Source organism: Pinus tabuliformis, chromosome 1_1, assembly GCF_031772625.1.
Source record: "Pinus tabuliformis cultivar Carrire ecotype Pingquan chromosome 1_1, CPIR1, whole genome shotgun sequence".
Taxonomy (NCBI): domain Eukaryota; kingdom Viridiplantae; phylum Streptophyta; class Pinopsida; order Pinales; family Pinaceae; genus Pinus; species Pinus tabuliformis.
The window spans coordinates 554,562,652-554,586,131 of record NC_142297.1 but is presented as its reverse complement, the minus strand read 5'-3'; the positions used below and the strand labels follow the sequence as shown (position 1 = coordinate 554,586,131).

At 36.0% G+C, this 23,480-nt stretch overlaps 2 pseudogenes; one reads left to right on the top strand and one right to left on the bottom strand.

Moving 5' to 3' along the window:
* Positions 1 to 783: 783 nt before the first annotated feature.
* LOC149214346 (UDP-glucuronic acid decarboxylase 2 pseudogene) lies at positions 784 to 2,521 on the top strand (annotated as a pseudogene).
* Positions 2,522 to 3,896: 1,375 nt separating this feature from the next.
* Positions 3,897 to 5,803, bottom strand: LOC149214345 (clavaminate synthase-like protein At3g21360; annotated as a pseudogene).
* Between the last annotated feature and the right edge of the window lie 17,677 nt (positions 5,804 to 23,480).

Sequence of the window (23,480 nt, the reverse complement as noted above, 5' to 3'; positions counted from 1 at the left end):
TGGCGCAGTTTTTTAAGGAACAGACATGCCACTTGGCGTGGTTTTGAGGGTGATAAGCGCGCCAACACGCCAGAAAGTCCTATTGGCGCGGAAAATCAAGCTTTAATCGCGCCAATTTCGTAAGACGCGTGGATTTTGTTTCTGGCACGGGTATTTCGCTGTCGAGGAGCGCCAACCTCTTTCTCTTTGAAAAATCTGCAATTTTTTGCAGTTCGGAGTTGCCCAGTGGTGGCACTTTGAATTTCCGGCTCTGTTCGGTGGCAGGAGAGCGGAGTAGCCCGGTGGTGGCATATTAGAGTTCCCCATCTAATCGGTGGTAGAAGATCGGACTTGCCCGGTGGTGGCGCAATGGAATTCCTGATCTACTTGGTGGTAGCAGATCGGACTTGCCCAGTGGTGGCGCATTGGAATTCCTGATCTACTCGGTGGTAGCAGATCGGACTTGCCCGGTGGTGGCGCATTGAAGTTCCTAATCTACTCGGTGGCAGCAGATCGAACTTGCCCGGTGGTGGCGTATTAGAGTTCCTGATCTGTTCGGTGGCAGCAGATCGGACTTGCCCGGTGGTGGCGCATTAGAGTTTCGGATCTGTTCGGTGGTAGCAGATCAACTTGCCCAGTGGTGGCGAATTGGAGTTCCTGATCTGTTTGGTGTCAGCAGATCGAACTTGCCCGGTGGTGGTGCATTGGAGTTCCTGATCTGTTTGGTGGCAGCAGATCGGACTTGCCTCGTGGTGGCTCACTAAAGACTGATTCATCAGAGGATCAGAAATTTATCAGTCCAATATGAATTACATTGATGAGTACTCTCTTAAGCCAGAAAAGTCGTGGTCTATTATGAGCCCAGTAGATTATTTGCTCAGGGAGCAACAATTGCTGTTAATTTTGATAGGAATCGCCATCACATCGACTTTCTTTATCCTTTAGCGTGGCTTTTTGGCTTGTAATGTTAATGAAAATGGAAGGTTTGTGCCCGACAAACCTCATCAGGTTGTTTATGAGACTCCTGTTTCTCGGTGTGCTCAATATCATTCGGGTCCAATGGCAAATTCGGGGGCTAAAGTACTCCTACGTTTGAAGAGAAAGTCCTTGTGAGTTGTCGTGATGGGTGGAGCTGACAGGCTCATGGCAAGAGGCAACAATGTTATTGTTGTCGACAATTTCTTCACAGGAAGGAGGGAAAATGTTTTGCATCTTTTTGGCAATCTGAGGTTTGAACGGATAAGGCATGATGTTGTGGAACCCTTATTGTTGGAGGTTGATCAGATCTACCATTTGGCTTGCCCCACTTCCCCTGTGCATTACAAACACAATCCTGTGAAGACTATCAAAACTAATGATGTGGGAATCTTGAACATATCCAGACTTGCCAAGCGTGTTGGGGCAAATGTTGAGGTTCGGAGTGCTCGAATTTTTAATCCGTGAATGTGCCGTGATGATGGTCAGGTTGCAAGTAATTTTGTTGCTCAGGCTTTGCGCAAGGAACCTTTGACACTCTATGGAAATGGGAAACAGACACAGAGCTTCCAGTTCGTTTCTAATCTGGTTGAAGGCCTTATGCGACTTATGGAGGGCGAACATGTTGGTCCTTTCAATCCTGGGAATCCTGGGGAATTTACAATGTTAGAACTAGAACAGATTGAAGAAGGAAAGGATGACTCTAACAGTGATTGGGACATTCCATTGCTAATGGAAGAAAACAGTAAGGAAGATGAAGAGCAGGAGCAGAAACAAGAAGAGGAAGTAACAAGGAATGTAATCAATAATGCAAGCCGAGAAAAGGCTGAAATAGACAGATTTGAGGTAAGTCCCCTACCAAGGAGATCATGTAGGAATACTCGATTACCTTCTAAATTGAAAGACTATGCATTAATGTCAAAGTTTTTAAACATTGTAGAACCTGCAAATTATGAGGAAGTAAGTAAATCTGATGCATGGAGGGTTGCAATGTATGAGGAAATAGAATCAATAGATAGAAATCATACTTGGGATTTGGTTGAATTTCCTGAAGGAAAAACCCCCATAGGATGCAAATGGCTGTATAAACCAAAAATAAATGCGGATGGGAGTATAGAGAAATTTAAAGCTAGACTGGTAGCAAAGGGTTACTCACAGCAAGAGGGAATAGATTTTGATGACACCTTTGCTCTTGTAGCTGAATTAAACACCATTAGAATACTAATTTACCTAGCAATAAAACACAAATGGCAGGTACACCAGCTAGATGTTAAGTCTGCATTTCTGAATGGTGACTTGAAGGAAAAAATTTATTTAGTACAACCTGAAGGTTTTGTGGAAAAGGGGCACGAACATCTTGTGTGTAAATTGAAAAAGGTACTTTATGGTTTAAAACAGGCACCCAGGTTGTGCTATGAGAAAACTGACTCATTTTTTGTACAGCATGGCTTTCATAGGAGCTTGAATGATCCAAATCTGTATACCAAGTTTAATAAACAGAGGCAAATTAGTTTGATTTCTTTATATGTAGATGATATGATTGTAACAGGGATTGCTAACAATCTGACCAAAGAAATCAGATGTCACAAGTGTATCAGATGGAAAGACTCTGGACAAACCTTTCTTACTCAAGGGAGGTATGCCAGAAGCTTGCTGGAAAGGTTTAGAATGGTTATTCTAGTAGGTTTTTCAGATTCCGATTGGGCAAGTAACTTGGATGATCAAAGATCTATCACAAGTTACGCATTCAGCATTGGATCTGGGGTCATAGCATGGAGCAGCAAAAAGCAGAGCACTGTAGCTCTGTTTCATCGAGAGAAACCACTGTCAAAAGAGATATGTGTTGAATATTGTAAAACTTGTGATAACATGGCTGAAATGTTTACTAAACCTCTTGGGTGTGTAAAGTTGGAATTGTTTAGAGGGATGCTAGGAGTTCAGGATAATCCTTTCTCCATTAAGGGGGGCAGTTGAAAATAATTAATATTATTTTGTATTAATGGAGAAATCGTTACACAAGTTGTCACCTATCTCCTTAGTTTAGGATTTGTTCCTAGAGTTTAGGAGTTTGGGTGCAACTTCATGTTTTCTAGTAATATACTTAATGATATAATTGCTCATTTGATGTAAGTAGAGTGTACAGAGAGAGTTCTCTTTGTATGAGTGCAGTCTCTAGGTGCAGTACTCACCTGTGAGCTGTAACTCCTTTTTCAATTCAAACCTGATTTTTATCTCAAAAGTGTTGGCCTCCAGGGTAACTATAAAAATGGAAAAGATTGCTGCCATGATCGTACACCAAAATAAGGTATTCTCCATGCTTTCCCGCAAGAAATACACATCTCTCTCCAATATTAATTTCAAATTTAATATTAATTTCAAATTTAATGAATTCCCCCTCTCCTCTCAAACTACTTCTTTTCGAGAATAAACCATTCATGGAGTCCTAAGTTGTTTCTAATTTGCAGTTTATTGCAAACCATTATACTTAAATTGAAATTGAGTGTCCTTTTGGCCGGCCAGGGTGTCATTAAATAAAATATCTGTGATTTTACTTCACTGAGATGTTGTCCACTTGTTTTGCTTTTGGAAAATCGATTTGAAGCAACAAATAATACACACATGCGTGATTTGCAAAAACAGTTACAATGGGATAATATCCACCAATTCACCATATTATAAAATGATACACATGCATAATTTGTCAAAACAGTCAGAATAGTACACATCAACGCAATTAAAATAGTACACATCAGTTTAATCTACAAAATATCATAGGCATCCTACTAAAGAGCCTGGAGCAATCTGGTGACGTTACTTGTAAAATTCTGAAGCTTCCTTATCCTAAACCTTTCACCGCGCAATTAAAAACAGAGGCACACATTACATTCTTTACCTAGTTCACTGATAAAGGCACGCAACATCCCTTGCCAGCGAATAATGGACTACTTGCACACGGCAATAAGGATTCGACGTGGGGGCTTTGAAGGTCTTCTCGCATGCTGAACAGCCATGTTATCCAACAGTAACACATCTCCTTCCTCCCACCTCAAATTTACGCACTTTTCATTCACTACAGCCTGAAAAGCATACAGAGATTCACCAGGAATATGGCAGCCATCTCCCATTGACAGCGACTGGTTTCTGTCGTTTCCACCATATCCCACTATGTTGTTAAACCACACTTGCCTCCCTCCGTATCCTCGAACGATCTGATAGCCTCCATGGGGCCGAATACAAACTCTGCTGATCCATCCTCTTAGTATTCGAAGCTCGAACAGCCCATCATCTCCATAGCTCTGCCCACCATTCATTCAAATACCAAAGGATTATCTTTTGAAATTAATATTAACTGAAAAGCAAATCTAAGAATGAGATGATGCTTAATTGCACAACCAGAAGACATAACAGGGCGAACTTGTATGAATAGACATGTGCGTTGATATTTTGAACTGAAGCAATGCCTTGAGTTCATTAAACCCATCCAAACTCAGGGCAATATATAGGCTTCGAGATCTCAATTTGATATCGGGGTTTAGTATACACCATGACATTCTGAGATCCATGACTGAGATCCAAGGGATAATGTGGGAAGAGGTTTTTCGTTATATCAAAATTTATAGGTGTTGGTAAAATTTCTAAATATATAAATAGAATTATGGATTCTATAGAGGTGAGGTGATTTTTTTTACCAGGTGTAAATTTTTTCTTCGAGATGTAACTAGAGAGAATCGAACCTTGTCTAAGAACCTGGCTCTAAGCTCTGGTACATACCATAAAGAGGTTTGTCATTACATCAAAACCGGCAGGTTAAATTCCCCTGAGCTACTGTAAGGGTTTTAGAGAAATGACAACACTTTCATGGAATCCGTAATTTTACACTTTTGGAAAATCTATCAACAACTACTAATTTTTTGGTGTAACATCAAAATTCCAAAAAATTAAAAAATTGAAAGATATCCAAAAATGTAAATTATAGATTCCATAAAAGTTCAATGATTCCTCCCACACTATGATATGCACCTCAAAATTGACCAGATAAGCACTTTGAAATTGCCAAGATGATAACCAGGTTTTAAATGGTGATCATTCGAAACGGATTTAGGGTTTTCAGATTGTAAAGCTCATGCCCACGTCGGAGATTTCCAAGCAAAAACCCAATTAGTTAAAATCCTCAATAATTAAAATCTAGCAAATGGATTATACGTTGTACTTACCTTTTCTTTGCTTCACTTGGTTCGTTCGTTTGAAGAGCAGTCTGCCAATTTTTGGCTATGAAAGAAGTGGGTGAAATGCCGGCGGGAGTAGTTATTTTAAAAACTAACCCTACGTCCTTCAATCTGGTTACAAATTCTGGGATTCTCTCTTCCATGCGCTGCACAATTCTTTGGCTAAGAACTATCGCAGTCTCTCCACCGTCGGGAGGTGCAGTCTCGCAGAAGAAAAATTGCTTAGATGGCCACACTTTCATCTGCATCGCAATTGTAGTAGAAAATAGAAAACCATTAATTATACTCCAACAGTAAAGGCCATAGAAGAAATGAAGAATTGCAGAATAAATATCTTCAGTCGTATCGATTCATCTTAACCCGAATCTGCTTATCATAGATCCATTGGTTAATCCGCGGCACATGGATTAGAAGTTAGAATTCACCTGGGACTGATCTCCAATTTCAATAACAGCAAATAAAATTTCGGGCGATCACACCTCTCAACTTCAATCTCAAATAAAACGACATGATCCAATGCTTACCAGCGACATTTCATGGTGGAATTCTATCTGCTTGTGCAGGGGAGACTCGTTGGTGGTGTAAACTTTGTCTTCCACCTTAGTTCTGTAAGGAAAGCCCATATATGGCGGCTCTTCCCATCCAAATGCTTCCACGAATAACCTAAAATCCGCAGCCGTTCTAACAGAGAAACCTCTGAAGAGCAGAGCGCTGTGTTGCATGAGTTGATGTTGCATCCATTCTTTGTTGTTACATATGGCCTTGGTTACATCTGCAATGGTTCCTGCATCATGGTGAGAATTAATGGATTGGTACGGAGGGAGCAGAACCTTGGCAAATAATCTATTTTCTCCGAATATTTCTGCAACCAATATTTTCTGGTCTGGTATCCGACCTTCCAAGAAACCATTGATGGTTGCAGATGATTCTGATCCACCCTCCATGTATGACCACAGTCCAACAGACAATACTTCAATCCTCCATATATGACCACAGTCCAGCAGAGGATACTTTAACAAAAGTTCGGCCAAAACGAAGACTTTGTACAGTAGATTGTTTTTCCATATGTGGGTGGGGTACGCTAATCCTTTGCCTCAGAACTCATCTCCATATGAAGATGTCGCATGTTTCAAGTTGATAAGGAGCGTGTGTTCTATGTTGCAGTATTAACAGAATACAGTTCATTCTATTGGTCATGACATTGAAATTTGTTATCAACAGTAATAAGCCACTAAAAGATTAAACGACCAGTTTCAATTTTTTATATTCATGAAATTGAGAAATATAAAATATTAGTTTTATATATATGTTATTTTTTATTATCATGTATAATAATTTTACCAATTTTGTTCTCAATCCAAAAGCGAATTTCAGAAAGCGACCCTCAAACCCTTGTGAGAAAATCCTTTCTCACGAAAGATTTGTCCCTACTACCTTTTTCTTTGAACCCACGTGTTTGTACTCTTTCTTTGAGCAAAAGATTCCATCAGAGCTCGTGGAATTGTCCCACTTCTATTCTAAACATTGCACTTGACGACTGCCCTTACGTTGTCAGACAACAACGTCAGGAAATTTATAGTCCACCGAGTTTTTTTTTTTCGTATTTGAGCATGATTATCATGCCATGGCACAACCATGTTGTGGTTATATAAGTAGATGGTTTTATTTATATTTACTAGTAGAAATAATATTAAAAAAAATATTATTATTATCGTTATAATTAATAATGATTATTTAAGCTATATAATATTAATTGATAATCTAATAATAATATTTATTTGATAATAGTAGTAATATCGATGATGATAATTAAAGTTCACTAAGACTGATGTGCTTATTAGACCTCAAGAAAAGAGAGCTTAATTGTCATTCTTCAAAATCTTGTTTCTGTGATCAAAGAACAGGGAAAGAAGCATTTCAAGATTGCTATAGTTGGGTTGGCTTAATAAGTCAAGAAGATTAGAGGTGTGGCTGATGATAGGGAATTGAAAGCGGATGTGGGCAAGAGTCAGGTAGTCTAAAAGGAATTGTTTTTCATCTTCCACCTTCTTAGTATCACAAAGCTGACAAATTCTATCGTCCCAGGGAGTCTTGGGAGTAGACCATCGATCGGTCTCACTCCGAAGCTCATGAGAGTTACTTCTAATCCTAGCGATGTTCATTTTCTTTTTGGTGCTAGTCAACATAGAGAGATAATTCTGGTTATCGAGGGTGGGGTTGATCACCTGCTTATAGTACCTTAGCTTCCTTTTACCCTCCAGCTCCTTAACATCCCACATCTTGTCCTTAAAACTAGAGGTAATAGTATCTTCAATATTGTCCTTGCTTCCCACAATGATCTCCTCCTTGATCCCCCAAAGCTTGAGACAAGACTAAGTATCGTGATGCCACCCGTGCTTGAGGCACAGGTGGGGGTTTTGGACTAGAGTTAGAAGCAATTTTTGGGAGCCTGTTGGATTTCATATTGTGAAACTTCCTTCAATGGGGGACAAGCTAGCTTCAATCAAGAGGATAGGATAGGGAGTATTTCCCTTGATATTGAGGTTATAGGTTATGCATTGGCTTTTTATCATCTCAATCATTCTCGGCGACTCCCTACATATACTGGACCACCAAACTTCACATTCGTATAAGATAACAGGGGTGATGAGAGTCTCGAAGAGGAACCTTTTTTTACTCCAAATGTAAAGATCGATTGACTTACAATTGTTTTCAAGATCATATAAGCTTTCCAACCTCCAACAATTCTTTTCTTGGTGCTATAATTCTAGTTGAGCTGATGAGGAAAATCAATAACCAAAATATTTATTAGAAGAAACCTGCTCAAGATAATGGTTATCATAGATGAAACTACCGTGGGTGATCTTTTTGGCTTTAATGATCATGAATTTAGTCTTGTCGGTATTAACTGTCATACCCATCTTGGAGCAGTAGACATGAATAGTCTTCAGTTGCTTGTCTAGGTCATCATGGCTCCTTGAAAGAAGAACGATATCATCAACATAAAGGAGAAGAGTAATGATAATACCAGTGAGCTCAGTGCCTTTGCAACCCATAGTTTCCAGACACTGTAGTTTATCTATGTAAATACCAAAAAGTGTAGGGGAAAGGGGACAACCTAGCCTAACTCCGATATTCCATTTAATCTCCTTAGACCACCCTTCATTAGCCTTAATCTTGGCAATGATAGCCTCATAGAGGTGGATCACAACAATCCTCAGTTCAAGACGAACCATGATCTCTTCAAGCCTCACCCATATCTTATCTCGAGTGATAGTGTCGAAAGCTTTTCTAAAGTCCACAAAACAACATAAGAGATCGGTGTTACTATTACGACATTCCTCCACAATAATCCTAAGGGTGACAAGGTGGTCAATCGTTGGACGATGTCTCCTAAAACCAGTTTTCCCTTTAGCACTTCTACCCTAGTTCTCAACCCAAACACTAAGTTTTTTTTCTAGAATGAGCCCACAAAACTTGGCTAGGATCACTACTACACCAAGGGCACTATTAAGACAAAAGCACTCTTTTGACTTAAAAAATAACTTTTTATTCTAGTTATTTTACATTAAAATTTAATATCAATTGAATTGTCTTAAATATAAACTTTAAGACAAAAATAGTTTGAGACAAAAATATTTTAAGACAAAACTTTATATTTAGGACAAAAATATTTTAAGAAGAAAACAATTTGAGACAAAAATATTTTAAGACAAAAATAATTTAAGACGAAAATATTTTGAGACAAAACTTTATATTTAAGCCAAAAAGTAGTTTGAGACAACATTTAATGACAAAACTTTATATTTAAGACAAAAACAAATTAAGACAAAACCAATTTAGGAAAAAATTATTTTAAGACAAAACTTTATATTTAAGGCAAAAACAGTTTGAGACAAAAATATTTTAAGACAAAACATTATATTTAAGACAATGGTCACTTTAGATGAAATCTATTTAATACAATTAACAATTAAGACACAAACATATCAATTTAAGAAAATAATATCTAACAACTACAAAATTGACTCTGACAGTGCACCCTAAGTCCGTTAGCTTGCAGGCAATTGCTATCTTCCTCCTATATCGAGGTTGTTATTTTACTTACCATTCACATTATCTTATATAAAGACAACGATTTGTTGGGCTCTTTGTTTTGTGGGGGTCATCGACTAAGAAGAAGGCGAAAACTTTTACTAACAAGGTTTCTTGGTCATCAATTCCTCTTCTGCAACTTTCATATATGCTAATACGATTAGAGACAACTTGTCTATCGTTTCATTTAACGCTGCTACATGGAGGGGGATTTCAAGATAATTTTTTAAGAGAGAAATATTTTTTCTTCAAATTTTCAATATGAGGCACTAGTAAAAAAAGGTAAAGGTAAAGGATTATTGGTCCGTCTACTAGCATTCACCAAGTGGTTGGTTTAGCATGGTTGTGAAGTGATATTCAAAAAAGGAAAAACATTTCAGAGACACATAGCCATGACACAGGTGACGCAGATCGAGGTTCGTGTGAAAAACCTATATAAGCTAGATGTGGAAAACTGTGTTGCGTTAAGCACTAAGGAGGATAAAGTGCAGGTCACGATGTCAATGAAATTTGGTGCAAAATACTTGGTCACTTACATCATGGTACCTTGAATATTATACAACAAATAACCATTGGCCTCCCTAAAGGAGCACTTAAGCAGTAGGATGTATGCAAAGGATGTACGTTGTGGAAGTACATAAAATCCACATTCCATGATCGGGACAACAAAGCACATGCAGTCCTAGAAAGGATCCACTATGATGTTTATGGACCTTTCTCGACAACCTACACTATCAGACACAAATATTTTGTCATTTTTATTGATGACTTCTCACGGAAGTGTTGGATCTTCTTCATGTGGAAGAAAGATGAGACATTCTCCAAGTTTGTAGAATTCAAGGCACTGGTTGAAAAAGAAGCTAGCAAGAAGGTGAAGGATCTATTGTAGTAGATGCAACACCCTCCAAAATTTTTTCCTGCACTTAAATTTCGGAGCCTACTATGGATATTGTGATCGATCATTCCTTAGTCACTTATTAGTAAGTTGATGATCTCAAGCTGCCCTTTTCGATCTCAAGAGTCATTCATGCTTTTATCTTTACATATAATGTGTCATCTTTGGGCATGGGGGTTATCAGTTGTCATGCAAAGGGAGGTTTGTTTTTCTTCAAGGCACAATCTTTATGAGAATGGGTTTTCCTCACCACATAGACATGTTTCACACTCATTTCACACACTCTTACACAAGTGTCACCTTTATCGTCCCAAATTCTATCATCGGAGCCGCACTTGTCTTAAGCTGCCACAAAGGTTGTTGCATTAAGCAAAGTATGTGTTATATGATCTGGATGGTCTATGTTGTATCGCTAAGTTTTCAAGTGTGTGTTCATAGTTAATTTTTATCACTATTCACATCAGTTCCATTGATCCCACACTTAGCAAAATTTCGAAGTTTCCTTATCAACCTAGCCTCATCCAACTTTCCTAAACTGCACACTTAACATTTGTAACCCTCAAGATTTTCCCTTGCATGTTGGAACTGTGTAATGTGCAGAAATCCTAACCTCCCTTAGCACTCAAAACTGCACAGTGGTTCCCTCCAATGTCCTTCCCTCAGTTGGAACCCATTGTCTCCAAAAAATGTGCAGATTTGTCCCTTGACTACCTAGTTTGCCTTGCATCCAGAAATTGCATAGATGTGTCCTCCCATGGCCTAATCCCATAGTAGTGCCTTGCATCGAGATAAAACTGTGTAAATGAGTCCTCCCAAGGCCTTATCCCACAACAATCACTACCCTCTGAAACTACACAATTTTGTCCCTCAAGTGCCACAAAGAAAGATGACATGATAGATGACTCTAAAGGAGCTGAGGAGAAAAATAAGGAGATCAATAAATCCAAGGTATGATAGAATATTGGGACCTCATGAAGACTTGATGTGATGCATAAGCCTTTGGAGGCTAGGTATGGAAAACGAAGCACATCTTTTGAAATACACCTCTTACTATAGCTTACAAGTTTTCTTATCATTTTCGTATCATTCTGTCCTCAATGACATGCATCGTTGCAAGAACTGAAATTCATTTCATGTGTTTCCTCTACGTTTCTTTCTCCATTTCACTTTTTTATTACATAGCTTATAAGATTTCTAGCATTACCACTTGTTTATTTACATTATGGAGGTTTTGACCAACATGATCTTATGACTAACCAGGCATGATCCGAAGCATCCTAAGTGGGATGAAAGATGTTTGATGAGATGTATATAGTCAATACACTCCTCTGCATTAATCCTTGCTTTGTATCTTGCATGTACCCTCACTGCTTGTCAGATTTGGCTACCTGTTGCCAGTAGTCTCTTAGATCTTTCCTGACAAAGCAGGGGAAAGAATTTCCTTCAACATGATTTCTTTAAAGCTCTTCATAGAAAGTATAGAGTGAAGAGAAGGAGATGTGGAATCTCACTATCAAACTCTCGAAAATACTTTTCATATTCGAATCTATCTAAACGATTAAGCTACCACTCAACAACATTGTCAATCATGGAAGACTGAAGAAAGATCACATCTCTAGATATTATAAACTTCTTATTCACATCATCATAGAGATGGTATTCTTTGGAGGTATGAGTACCCAAAGAAGATACATTTGTGAATCCTTGCACTGAGTTGTTTTTACATATTACTTAGGTATGAAGGCATAACATGAGGAACCAAAAACCCTGAGATGCCTCACCGAAGGAATGTGGCCATACCACATTTCATCGGGAGTATTGTTTCTAATAGAAAGAGATCGACACCTATTATGTATATACACAACACATAGAACCACAACAGCCCAAAACCTTCTGAACTTAACATGTGAACTATGCCAAGTTCATAGTGAAAGTAATACATTCCAATGAACTATGTGTTGAAAAATGCAGCAAGAAATTCTCAATTTGATTTTTCCTTGATTAAATTGAAAAAAATCGACTTTCCACATCAACAAACAACTTGGATGGTGTTAACTTGCATGACATGCCTTGTGTCACCTAGTTTACTCAGTAAATTCGAGTTGGAGGAGTTAGAGTTTAGTTCTGCATATGTGATTGCCAATTTGTAGCAATAAAGTCAATTATCTTAGGTTGTTGTCAGTTAAACTAGTTCTAACTTTTGGAGGAACTAGTGGAAGGTCATTTAAGCAGTGGGACTTTAGTCAAACTCAGTGATCATCCAGTTAACTAATCAATCAACCCAAAATAGTTGGGGCATTCAGAGAAGTTGAGTTCCCTAAGATCAGTGGAGATTCCAAGGAAATTTTAATTTCTTGTAGCTCACACAGTTGCAAGAACTTACTATAACCCTAGTGGAGGAGGTATCTTGCGTAGGAGCTTCTTGTGAAATTCGAGAGGGAATGATTGTTGGTAGCATTAATAGCCTACCAGAAATTTGTTTTGCACCACACTTGAATGTTTTGGGCAGGGTTTGTGAGGGTGGATAATTTTTTTTTAATATTTTTTTGTCATGCACATCCTCACTAAGTATCTTGGGAGGTCTGTAATAGCTCCTTGCATGCATGTCCTCAATAAGTATGCTTTACGATGTCTGTACTAGTTCCTTGCAATTTTTTTTTTGTCAAGTCTTAACTATTTATGATCTTAGGTGCTCACAATAGTCTGGCAGTTTATGGCACTCTCCAAATCACCATTCCTAAAAGGATCCAACAAAACGACTTGAGAGGAAGTTGAGAAGGGCACACTCTTATTGGAACTAGCCTATAGAACTAGTGGAATTGGTTGGTCCCAATGGTTTTAGAGTTGTACTAGTCTAGTTTGGTGGTTCAGATTAGCTAAGGTTGGTCTTGTATTGAATTGAACTTAAAACACCAAAGTGACTAGTTCTCTACTAAACTGACCAATTTTGAAGAATGTAGTGCAACATAGTTAATGACCACCAAATATTAAGTTTTCAATAAAAAATACTTAAAAGGAAAAAAAATATCTTAACCCCAGGTCCCTACTAAAGCTAACCCTAGTAATTCATGGTAATATTTAATTTTTAAAGTTAACGTAAAAGTTGACATTCTCCTTATCTTTCATTTTTGAGAAGGAAAGATAAGGATAATGTCAACTTACTTAATTTTTAATATTAAAATTAACTATTTAGGGTTGTTTCTGAGTGGTTCCAACTTCATTCAATTTTGAGAAAGTTAAATTTTAGATCCCATTCAAAACTTAGTGGTGACTGTTTGAACAACTTCTTTGTAATGAGTCCTACACATTAACTTCAAATTTTTCATGTGCATTTATTGCATAATCATATTCCTCGTGAGATGTTGCAGCTGTTGATCTTTAATCCATTGCAATCACTTGACCTAGCTTAGGGAACCATCATCTACCCCTCCCAAGTTGCTCCTCAACAATGAAATTTTCTTTGGAAGTAGGCATTCATTTTATCGATTGGATCATTTTTTCCACTGTGACAGTCCAACAACACCCCTACCAGCATATGATTTACAATCCATCTCATCTTTACTACTACCTTATAAAAACTCATAAATCTTGCATCTCCAATCTAAAAGAGGAAGAACCAGAAAGGGCCTTCTTGGCACTCTTCTCAACCCACAATATGTTTAGCTTCTCTCTTGTGCTTACGCTCTATTCTTCTTGCAACTTCAAAATGGTGAATCATAAACATAGTTTTCATGATGTGAATTTAGGGAGGCATAAGTCACTCTTGATTTGAATCAAATTACCCCCGTAGCGTTCCCTTTACCTTTACATGCAAGAACATATTTTCCTTGTGGATGATTGTTAAGATTCCCATCCCTGTTTTGCCTCACTCTCCTACCCTCATGAGCCTGATAAGTAGAATTTAACCAATCTCACTATATCTCAGGTAAAAAACCCATCCAACTGGGTAGATTGAGTTGAGACCCTTTTAGAAACTAAATCTATCCCTCCACAATGATATGTCCCTCTCCAACAACATCATCATGTTGTCTTCGAGATCTATCATTACCATGATAACCATAAATTTCCTAGTCCTGCACTTACATCTTTGGTAACATCATCATTCATATCACTTATACTTTGTTGTATTGTTGCTGGTGTTATTATTTCCTTTAATGGAAATATCTCCCTAGTAGGCACAAGTAACCAAATGCAAGTTCTTATTGAACTCTTGTGTTAACATACTTAATTTTCATTTTGACCTATTCAGTTTCAAATTCTAGTGTGGTTGGTTTAGTGGTTGACTACTAGCATTCACCAAGTGGTTATTGATGATCATAGTTAGTTTAGAGTGAACATTGGACTTTGCTTTGAAAACCAAGCCCCAAGAATATGCAATTATCATGGAACATTTCAGAGCTCATACTTTTCTACAAAGGAATACAATATTTTCATTCATCAAGAAAAGTTATACGAGAAAGAACCAAGTGGTTATGCTTTTCAACATTTTCCCCTACATTTCATATCTATCATTTTCTTATTGAATGGGAAAGTTGGGTTTCTGGGATTTTCATATTAAATTTCTACGTTGGTGGTGTTCATCTCGCATTTTGGTCTCCTTCTAAAATCTTGTTTGGTATGTGCAAAAAGAGCATTGGTGCAACTTTTAGTGCTATAATTTTTAAAGATATGCAAATTTTGTATTGATTTAACACATGCAATGTTCAATATCTACATGATACCTTCTCTTGACATTCCATTCATAAATTTGAAATTTGTAACATGTATAAATTTTACTAATTGATTATTATATTGATTATTACAAAATTGAAGACAGTGGAAGAATAATATATAATGTAGGTTTATGTGAATGCAAAATGTTAAGACAAAGGAATAATTATATAATGATAGGTGGACCATAGGGGTTGGGTTCCTTACCATTGATGTATTCTATATAAGGAGGGAGAAGAAGGAGAAGATGTCATCACTTTTTCTTGTGTAATTGAGGAAAAGGCTAAGAAGAGACAACATAGTAATGGATTGATGGCTCATGCATGACCTGTTTTTGAAATATCTAGAGCAATAAGGTCTATGGCCAGGTGAAGAGTAGAACTCCAAATATTTTTTGCAATAATCCATCTTGAGTGAATAGAATGTCATATCTACATAGACCTTTGAGAGAGTACTCTATTATAGGTGACGATAGAGTACAACATTTCCTTATTGGAAGTAATTAAACTTTTATCATGGTATAGTTTAATTATAAATTTTTAAAATACTAGATGTTTACAACAATTTTATAAAGGGTTATGGGCTTCTTAATATTTTTGCTGGAATTTTAAATATTGAGATAGAAATTTGTAACGAGAATATAATGAACTCAATTCCTTGTGAATGCTATAAGCATCTACTATGTGTATTTTTTTCAAATTGAATAAGAATATGATCAACTTTGTTTTTGCTAATGAAAAAACACACAAACATATTCTATTATATAAGATTTATTGTTATTGTTAACAAAATTATTATCAACCATGGTTTGTTTAGAAAATAACATGTATTAAACTATATAATGAATTATTAAATTGATAAATATTTAATATGGGTTGACTTTTAGTGATGTTTATATGGATCATCTTATGATGTTGTGGATTATTTAGAAGTAACGTCACCAGTAAGTCAAGTTTTCATGTCTCCTTCTCATTTTTATATAAAATAAAGTAGAGAATGGATGGGAATATTTAATTCATCATACTAAAAATGGTATCACAAATTATCTTAAGTTTACACATAATATATTGACAATGTATCCATGTGAGAAGTACTAGAGTAGAGGGATTGGATCAACCAAGCCTTTTCAATATATGAAAATATTAGGCTTCAAGAGTTCATGTGTTGTAGTGATGGATGCATTAAAGAGGGACAATCAAATTAACTGAAACTACTAGAATGGGATATTGATGGGTGGAGGTTAAGTTGTACCTATTATGGGAGCCTCATCTTTAGTATCTCCTTCATCTATATGTTCTCCTTAGGTGATGGAATTTTTTCACAAAACTATTTTGAGCGTTAACATTTGTTGATTACATAGTCATCTTGTTTCATTAATATAATTATATTTCTTGATAAAACAAGTAGCAAAAATCCTATTGGTGTGTCAGGATTCAAAGTAATTTTTCCTTCCCCTAATATTATTTTTTAGCTTTAGGAGGTTGAGGATTTTGAGGATGGCATATTATGCTTTTCTAAGCAATGTGAGCAGGCCTCAATGAAATTTACGGTCTCAATCAAGAAACCCAGTGAAAGAGATCGTTGTTTGGTAAAATTTATTGATATTGCTGTCAGGATCTCGGATGGCGCCTCATATCTAACCTAGTCACAGTAAAACAAATTAATCTTTGAAGTTCCAGTTTAATTCTTCACGCTAAGTTTTTACCACAGTCTTAAGGGACCTTGGTAAAACAAGTTTGTTGATGATTAGTCATGACGTTCTGGTGTAATAATACTTATACATACCATAGAGTACATAACTCCATATCAATAATTAACCTTTTGTATCTATGTGGATGATATTTTGGTTATGGATGACACAGTCTCTCTGTGGAAATATGTTTGGATCCATATGACCATGGTGATAATATTTAACAAAATCCTCATGTCTATTCGTCAATTTTATGTGTGACTAGTCGGGACTGAACATGCACACTTATACCTAGGATATAAGATTATGTAATTCTTTCTTGGATGACTTCATTGTCAGCATTGAAGGCAACATTTATACTTGATAGTTGGATTTTTGGATGCATTGCTTGGATGACTTCGTTCTTAGTGTGGAGTCTAGTACTTGTACATGGGACCATGGTTTATGGATGATCCCTTTATCAACACATTTCATGGACTATTTCACTCTTAGGGTTGGGGGCAATTCCCATACACAGGAAGTTGTCTTATGGCGATACATCATAGATATAAAATTTGAGAGAAATATGTTTCAAAGGGGATGAAATGGTGGGATCCCCCCTAGTGATGTAATGGGGTCCATAATGGTTAATAATATTATAAGTATGGTGGTCATTTAATGTAATGTATACAAAGTCTATTATGCTAGTTATTGTTAAATAATTCGTATCGGGTATTTTTCATGCAATAAATGTAATATGGCCTATTCACTAGCACAGGTACCAATAGTGGTTAAAATGTAGGTTTTATAAATGAATAATATTTGAGTCCTCCTTATTGGATTTGTTAACTATAATGATTGTATTTGATCATTAGTTCATTGGGAGGTTTCCCTTGAAGAGGAAAATGAGCAAGAGTTTATCTTTCCATAAAATTATTACCATATTGTTTTAACTTACTTTGATGGTTTTGGATTCAATGAAGTAAAATGAATTTTCATCATATTGTTTGTTATATTCCTTGTTATTCATCTTCAACACTAAGAAACATAATAAAACCACTAGTGTAACTAAAGGAGGTAAAACATGTCCAATGACAATATTTTGATGCATTGCATGTGGTAGTCATGTACCATAGGTGGAACTAACCTAAAACAAGTTTGTTCAAAAGGTTTACATCTAATGCATGTGGGAGAGAGTGAGGGAGGTAAGATGAGTTTGGTGAGAACATATGGTTATGGTGTGTGATGAAGGAAACCTTAATATGGATTTTGTAAGAAGGTCTAGATGTAATGTCTATGGGAGTGGATAAAATACTAGTGGAACTAATGATGGAGATAATATAGGTTTGGAAATATGACGTCTCGGAGAATATGAATAACTCCTAGAACTAATGAAAGAGGTAATATGGGTTTGAGGAGAACATGATCTAGACCAATACTGGAACTAATTATTTGGTGAGAAGTTTTATGAATAACTCTTGGAAATAATGAAAGAGGTAATATGGGTTTGAGGGGATCGTGATCTAGACCAATAGTGGAACTAATGATCTGGTGAGAAGGTTTATGAATAACTCTTGGAATTAATGAAAGAAGTAATATGGGTTTGAGGAGAACTTGATCTAGACCAATAGTGGAACTAATTATTTGGTGAGAATGTTTAGATATAGTGGAGTGAATGAAATTTGAACTAATGAAAGAGGTAATAAGGCTTTGGTGAGAAGGATTTAGTTTTTGATGAAGGAAGTAATACAATTTTGGTAAGAATGTTTAGATCTAGCACTTGTTGAAGCAATTACCATATTTCATGTATGGTTGACTCCAAAGGTATTGATTAACCTCATAGTAATGGTAATGGTGAATGTTATAAAATAGGTAAGATGAATTTAGAGAAGAAGTTGGATCTAATAAATGTGGTAATACTAATGATTGACTTATAAAGATATTGATTAGCTAATAATAATAAGTAAATAAAGGTTTAAAAAATTAATTTTCTCCTCCAAAAAAGAAACCAACACCTCTAAACAAAATTTAAAGATGCTTTTTAAACATAAAATAATGAGAAAAGTCTATTCTCTAGGAAATAAACATTTCTAGCTAGAGCTTAACCATAGTCAAACTAGATACTCGATGGGATATCACTTGCTAGATTAAGGTTTAAAGAAAGAAGCAATATATGACCAAATGATGTATTCGTACCCTTCAAGAAATTGACTGATATTCCAATAGGTTCAATCTTAGGCAAGTCTTTAAGAAATGATAAGACCTCACCTTACTAAACATGAAAAGCAAAGGTTGGAAAAATTAAAGGCAAAGCAGAATGGGGGTATAGAAATTTGGTGCTTTTGTAAAAGAAAGGACCCATGGGCTGACAGACCAAACTCGTGTGATAAAGCATTTTTATGTTATCTAAGTCATTTAGATGCCAAACATTAACCATGTTGTTTAGATAATATTCGGCAAAATCACATAACCAATCTTTTGTCGACGCGTTTCGAACCAACCAGAAGTCTTAATTCCTTAATTAACCATGTTGTTTACAACTCTTATCGATTTCATAATTTTTGCCACAGAAGTGAGGTATTAAACTATTATTGATTTCATAATTTTCGCCATGGAAGTGAGGTATTAAGAAACTTGCACAGTAGAAGATGAATTGGGAATTGCAAAGGATTGATGTTACTTCTATGTCTATTCAAATTAGTTTCTGAAATTGACTACACAAATCGAGATCAAGGTAGTTATAAGACAAGTAAATTTAGTAGAGAGTGTATAACTTATGAATGGTTGTAAGATTCAAACTCATTTGAGATTTTTGTTTGCAGATGTGGGCAATATAGACCTCAAATATGCAAGAGACTAGTTTTTTGAAATTACAAGGCATAAAGTTTTCAAAAAATGATGTTATAATGATCAATAAAAAAATAGGGTTTGATACAAATTCGTTTCCTCTTAGGGTTTGAGAGCCTTTTTAAGCCTGTTCGACATACCCATATGGGGGTTTGATATAGATTCATTTCCACTTAGGGATTGAGAGCCATTAGACAGCTATTGAACCAAATTCGAAGTGGTTCTTTATAGGGTTTCTTTGATGAGAATTCAAGGCAGTAGGCTCAATGGTTATACCCCTTATGAGGATATGAAAGGGCTCTCCAGCCACGATGCGGTTCCCCCTTCCCTGTTGCATCTTGTAGGGAGTTGACTCTTAGTCATAAAATGTACGCTCAGACATATCTTAGCATTTTATTTTATGGTTAATTTAATAAACAGAGCACATAATCATTTATTGGTGGGTGGCGTGAGATATATATTAAGAGACCCTAACTCATAGTAAAAGTGGGACACATGGGCATGGGCTGAGCGAAAAATAGTAGGAAATAGTGGGCTAGGCTCGCTAGAAATGGAAACAGGCTCGCTGAAAATTGAAACAAGCCAGCTGAAACCACTGAATTGTTTTTGGTGTAGAGGCCAAAAATCATTTTGGTGCTAATTTTTTTTAGTTTTTATATGTTGGGGCTTTCATTTTGATTTTCCAAGGGCACTAGAAGATGAGCTAGATGTTTCAAGGAACACAACAAAGGATATATTTTCCAATAGTATTTTCCTGGCAATTTGATGTATTTTCCTTGTATTTTCTAGAGGTATTTTCCTTGCATAGCTAAAGGCATTGGTATTGAGGTTTCCTTTCATTTACTGAGCGTTTTTGTCTTATCGTCCTTTAGATGAATTTTGGTATAACATTTTCTCGGACATGAATATATCCTGATTGCATTTGGAATTAATTTAGTTATTACATGCCAGTAAATATCTATGTTGTTTGCCCACTTTTTTATAAATTTAATTTCATGTGTGTTTCAAGGAATGAAACAGTTAGCTCTGAAGAATGGTATCCCAGAGGCACCAAAGCTGGCATATGTAGTAGCTATTGTGTGTGAATCAATATTAGATGCCTTAATGGCATGTAATGCATAGATTCTTGCCAATTTAATGACATTGAAATTCATTAGTAGATAAATTTCCTTTCTCCTCTACCTGCAAGATCAAGAAATATTAAGAAATTATATGCAAACTCCGAGAGCATAAAGGAAACCACTTAAATTGGTTTCTAGCTAAGGCAGTGAAAGAAAATATGAGTAGCATCCATATAGTTAGGGGATTTATACACTAGTTTTATACCCATTAAATAATTAAAAAATCAATAATTGATTTATACACTAGTTTTATATATTTTATATTATATTTAATACACCTTTTAATATTTCATTGGTCGAGGGGTCAGGTTCTCTTTTCACTATTATACAGGCTGCAGTTGTGATCCATTCATACAGTTATCCCTCTGTAATTTTGCACAAAGCTTTTCCTTTTAATGATTCTTTTTAATATTTTCCTTTTCATGATTCACATATATCTATTCCTTTTTAGGATTCTTTTAACGTATTGAAAAGTGTAATGAATTTAAAAAGAATCCAAATACAAGTTGTTATGTTTCCATTACCATAACATTTTTAGTTAGAAACCTATTCCATTACAATAATTTACTAGGATTGAGTTGAAGTTTAGAGAACTACACTACTGACATGTTACGGATTCCTAATTTTATTCCCCATCAAACTTGGATTAATAATATTAAAATTTCACATGTTTTAAAGTTTAGCTATAGTTTAACCAGTTAAACAAGTTTCCAAAGTGGCCTCCTCCTTCTAAGGGAAAATATTTTAATTATATTCACCGACATGCATGTGAGTCATTCTCATCTCATATTCATGCGACGTTAGTGTGGGAATACCCTTCATAGTTGATGAGCATCTGGGTGGGAAAGTGTTCGATGAGGACCTAAACCTAGAACAATGAAAACATGCAGTCACTCATAGCTTATGCTATAATGGATTGATAAAGCAATCTATTGTTTAGGGTTATGATTGTACAAACTTCATAGTGGAGCATGGAAGAGCATTGTGTCCTGTTGCAGATTTGGTATGTTGAAATGGGTGTATTCAAGGAAAGTAGGCAGACAAATCAATTTCTTCTGGTGAACTTTTTTGGATGTCTCAATATTGCCTTTGTAGTGCTTGAAGAGATTGAAGCAGTAACAGATTTCGATAGTATTATGCTTGCAGCGATCATCTACCTACCCAATCTATTATTGATTATTCACAATCATGAGTGTGGACTGGATGCGTGGAACACTAAAACAAAGATATCATCGTCATGATTTTTCATGAACTACAAGGTTGAGGCCCAAATAAGAAGACAACATGAAATAGATATTTGTAGCTCTCTTGTAACAACAAGGGAAATAAGAGATTACCTGTTGGACAGTAGAGGAGCTAGGTTTGCTGTAGCGCTTTAGTAGTGAAAAGAGAAATAATCATGAGTTGTGGACAATAGAGGAAGAAACTAGTTTACTGCAAATGTGGGTATAACCAGAGATCTAGTCAATATCAGAGAACTTGTTAGATCTTGTTTTCCATGTGGTGACCTTGAGAGGTTGTCTCCACTTGTATGTTTTTACCCATGTATAACTTGCATTTGTATGTGAAAATGATATTGAGGGTTTAGGACCTTAGGTTAATTGGGGATTGTGGAGCCTTCAAAAGTGAGTTCTTTGACCAAACTTGCTTGGCAGTGTGCTTTAAGGGAATAAAAAAAAATCTCCTTACCCATGTAAAAAATGCTCCATGAAGCACACTCCCTAACCAATTGAACTCTAGGACCAAACATTGATTAGGATTGGGATATTGGTCACCCTATGGACACATTCTGGCACATACTGAGATACTGAGATTCCCATTCATGGTGCTCGCTATTTGATTTAATGAATTTGTGAGTTCTCTAAGATGTCAATATGTGGCATTGATCCTATAATCAAACTTTCTAAAATTATGAGAGATTTTGAAAAAGAAATGATTATGGAAGTGAGAGCTTGTCACATAAATTGCAGCTTATATGAACAAAATGTGTAAAGTTTATTCTCAAACGCATGATATACTAGGAGCTGCATACATATGCATGTTAACATGGAATCCAGACATTCATAAAGCTACCAAAGTTAAGATATAATTTAATCTCCATGTTTGGGTGGTGAGTTGATTTGGTTTCTAAATATTAAAAAAAAAGGTTAGTAAATAGAACCCTTACCATTGACAAATTAGAAAGTTGGCCACAGAGGAACCAAACCAAAGGCCTTAATTCATGCTACCATATCAAATTCTGTTTCACTTAAGAGAATTGTTGTCATTCGAACAAAACCCTCATGGTGCGTTGAAAGAGATAGCTTCCATAAGTCTCCAAAACAAGCGCCATAATTAAGTCAAGGGTTTCAAAGGAGAAAACCCTAGCCCCTACTAGGGAAAGCTTGAGTGGCCAAAGGAATAAGGAGAGCCACTCGTAGGAAATCAGTAACGTTTTCTTTTAACAAGAAGTGCAGTTTGATCTATGTTTTTAACAATAATGTAATATGAATATAAATAGGAAGATTAAAACATTTGTTACATACTATAGATTTCTACATAAAAAATATTTTATTTAGACACTTGAAAAGAACAATTATTCAAATATGTGAGACACAGTCGATTTAACTCATTCACCTGCTACAGTTCTTCCACACAATAATGTACTTAACTCTACCAATATTGCAACAGTTTTATCTTATTCAAAATCATAAAATATGCCCATCAAATGGATAACTCATTACATCAAACTCACTACAATTGATCCTCTTTTCCTATAGTAGTGGTAGGTTCCTATTCAACTTTACTTCTAGATTTTGCTTAGAATCTTCCTGTTCTTCAAAGACTTGTTCCTTAATTCTATGTTTCTACTGCTATTTCTACTGCCTTTTCCACCCTTGGAGTTTCCTCTCAGTTCCTCTCCATTCTATCTTTGTTGTAACCTATGTCACATGGTTCGAGTTCAAGTCTGAGTTCGACAATGA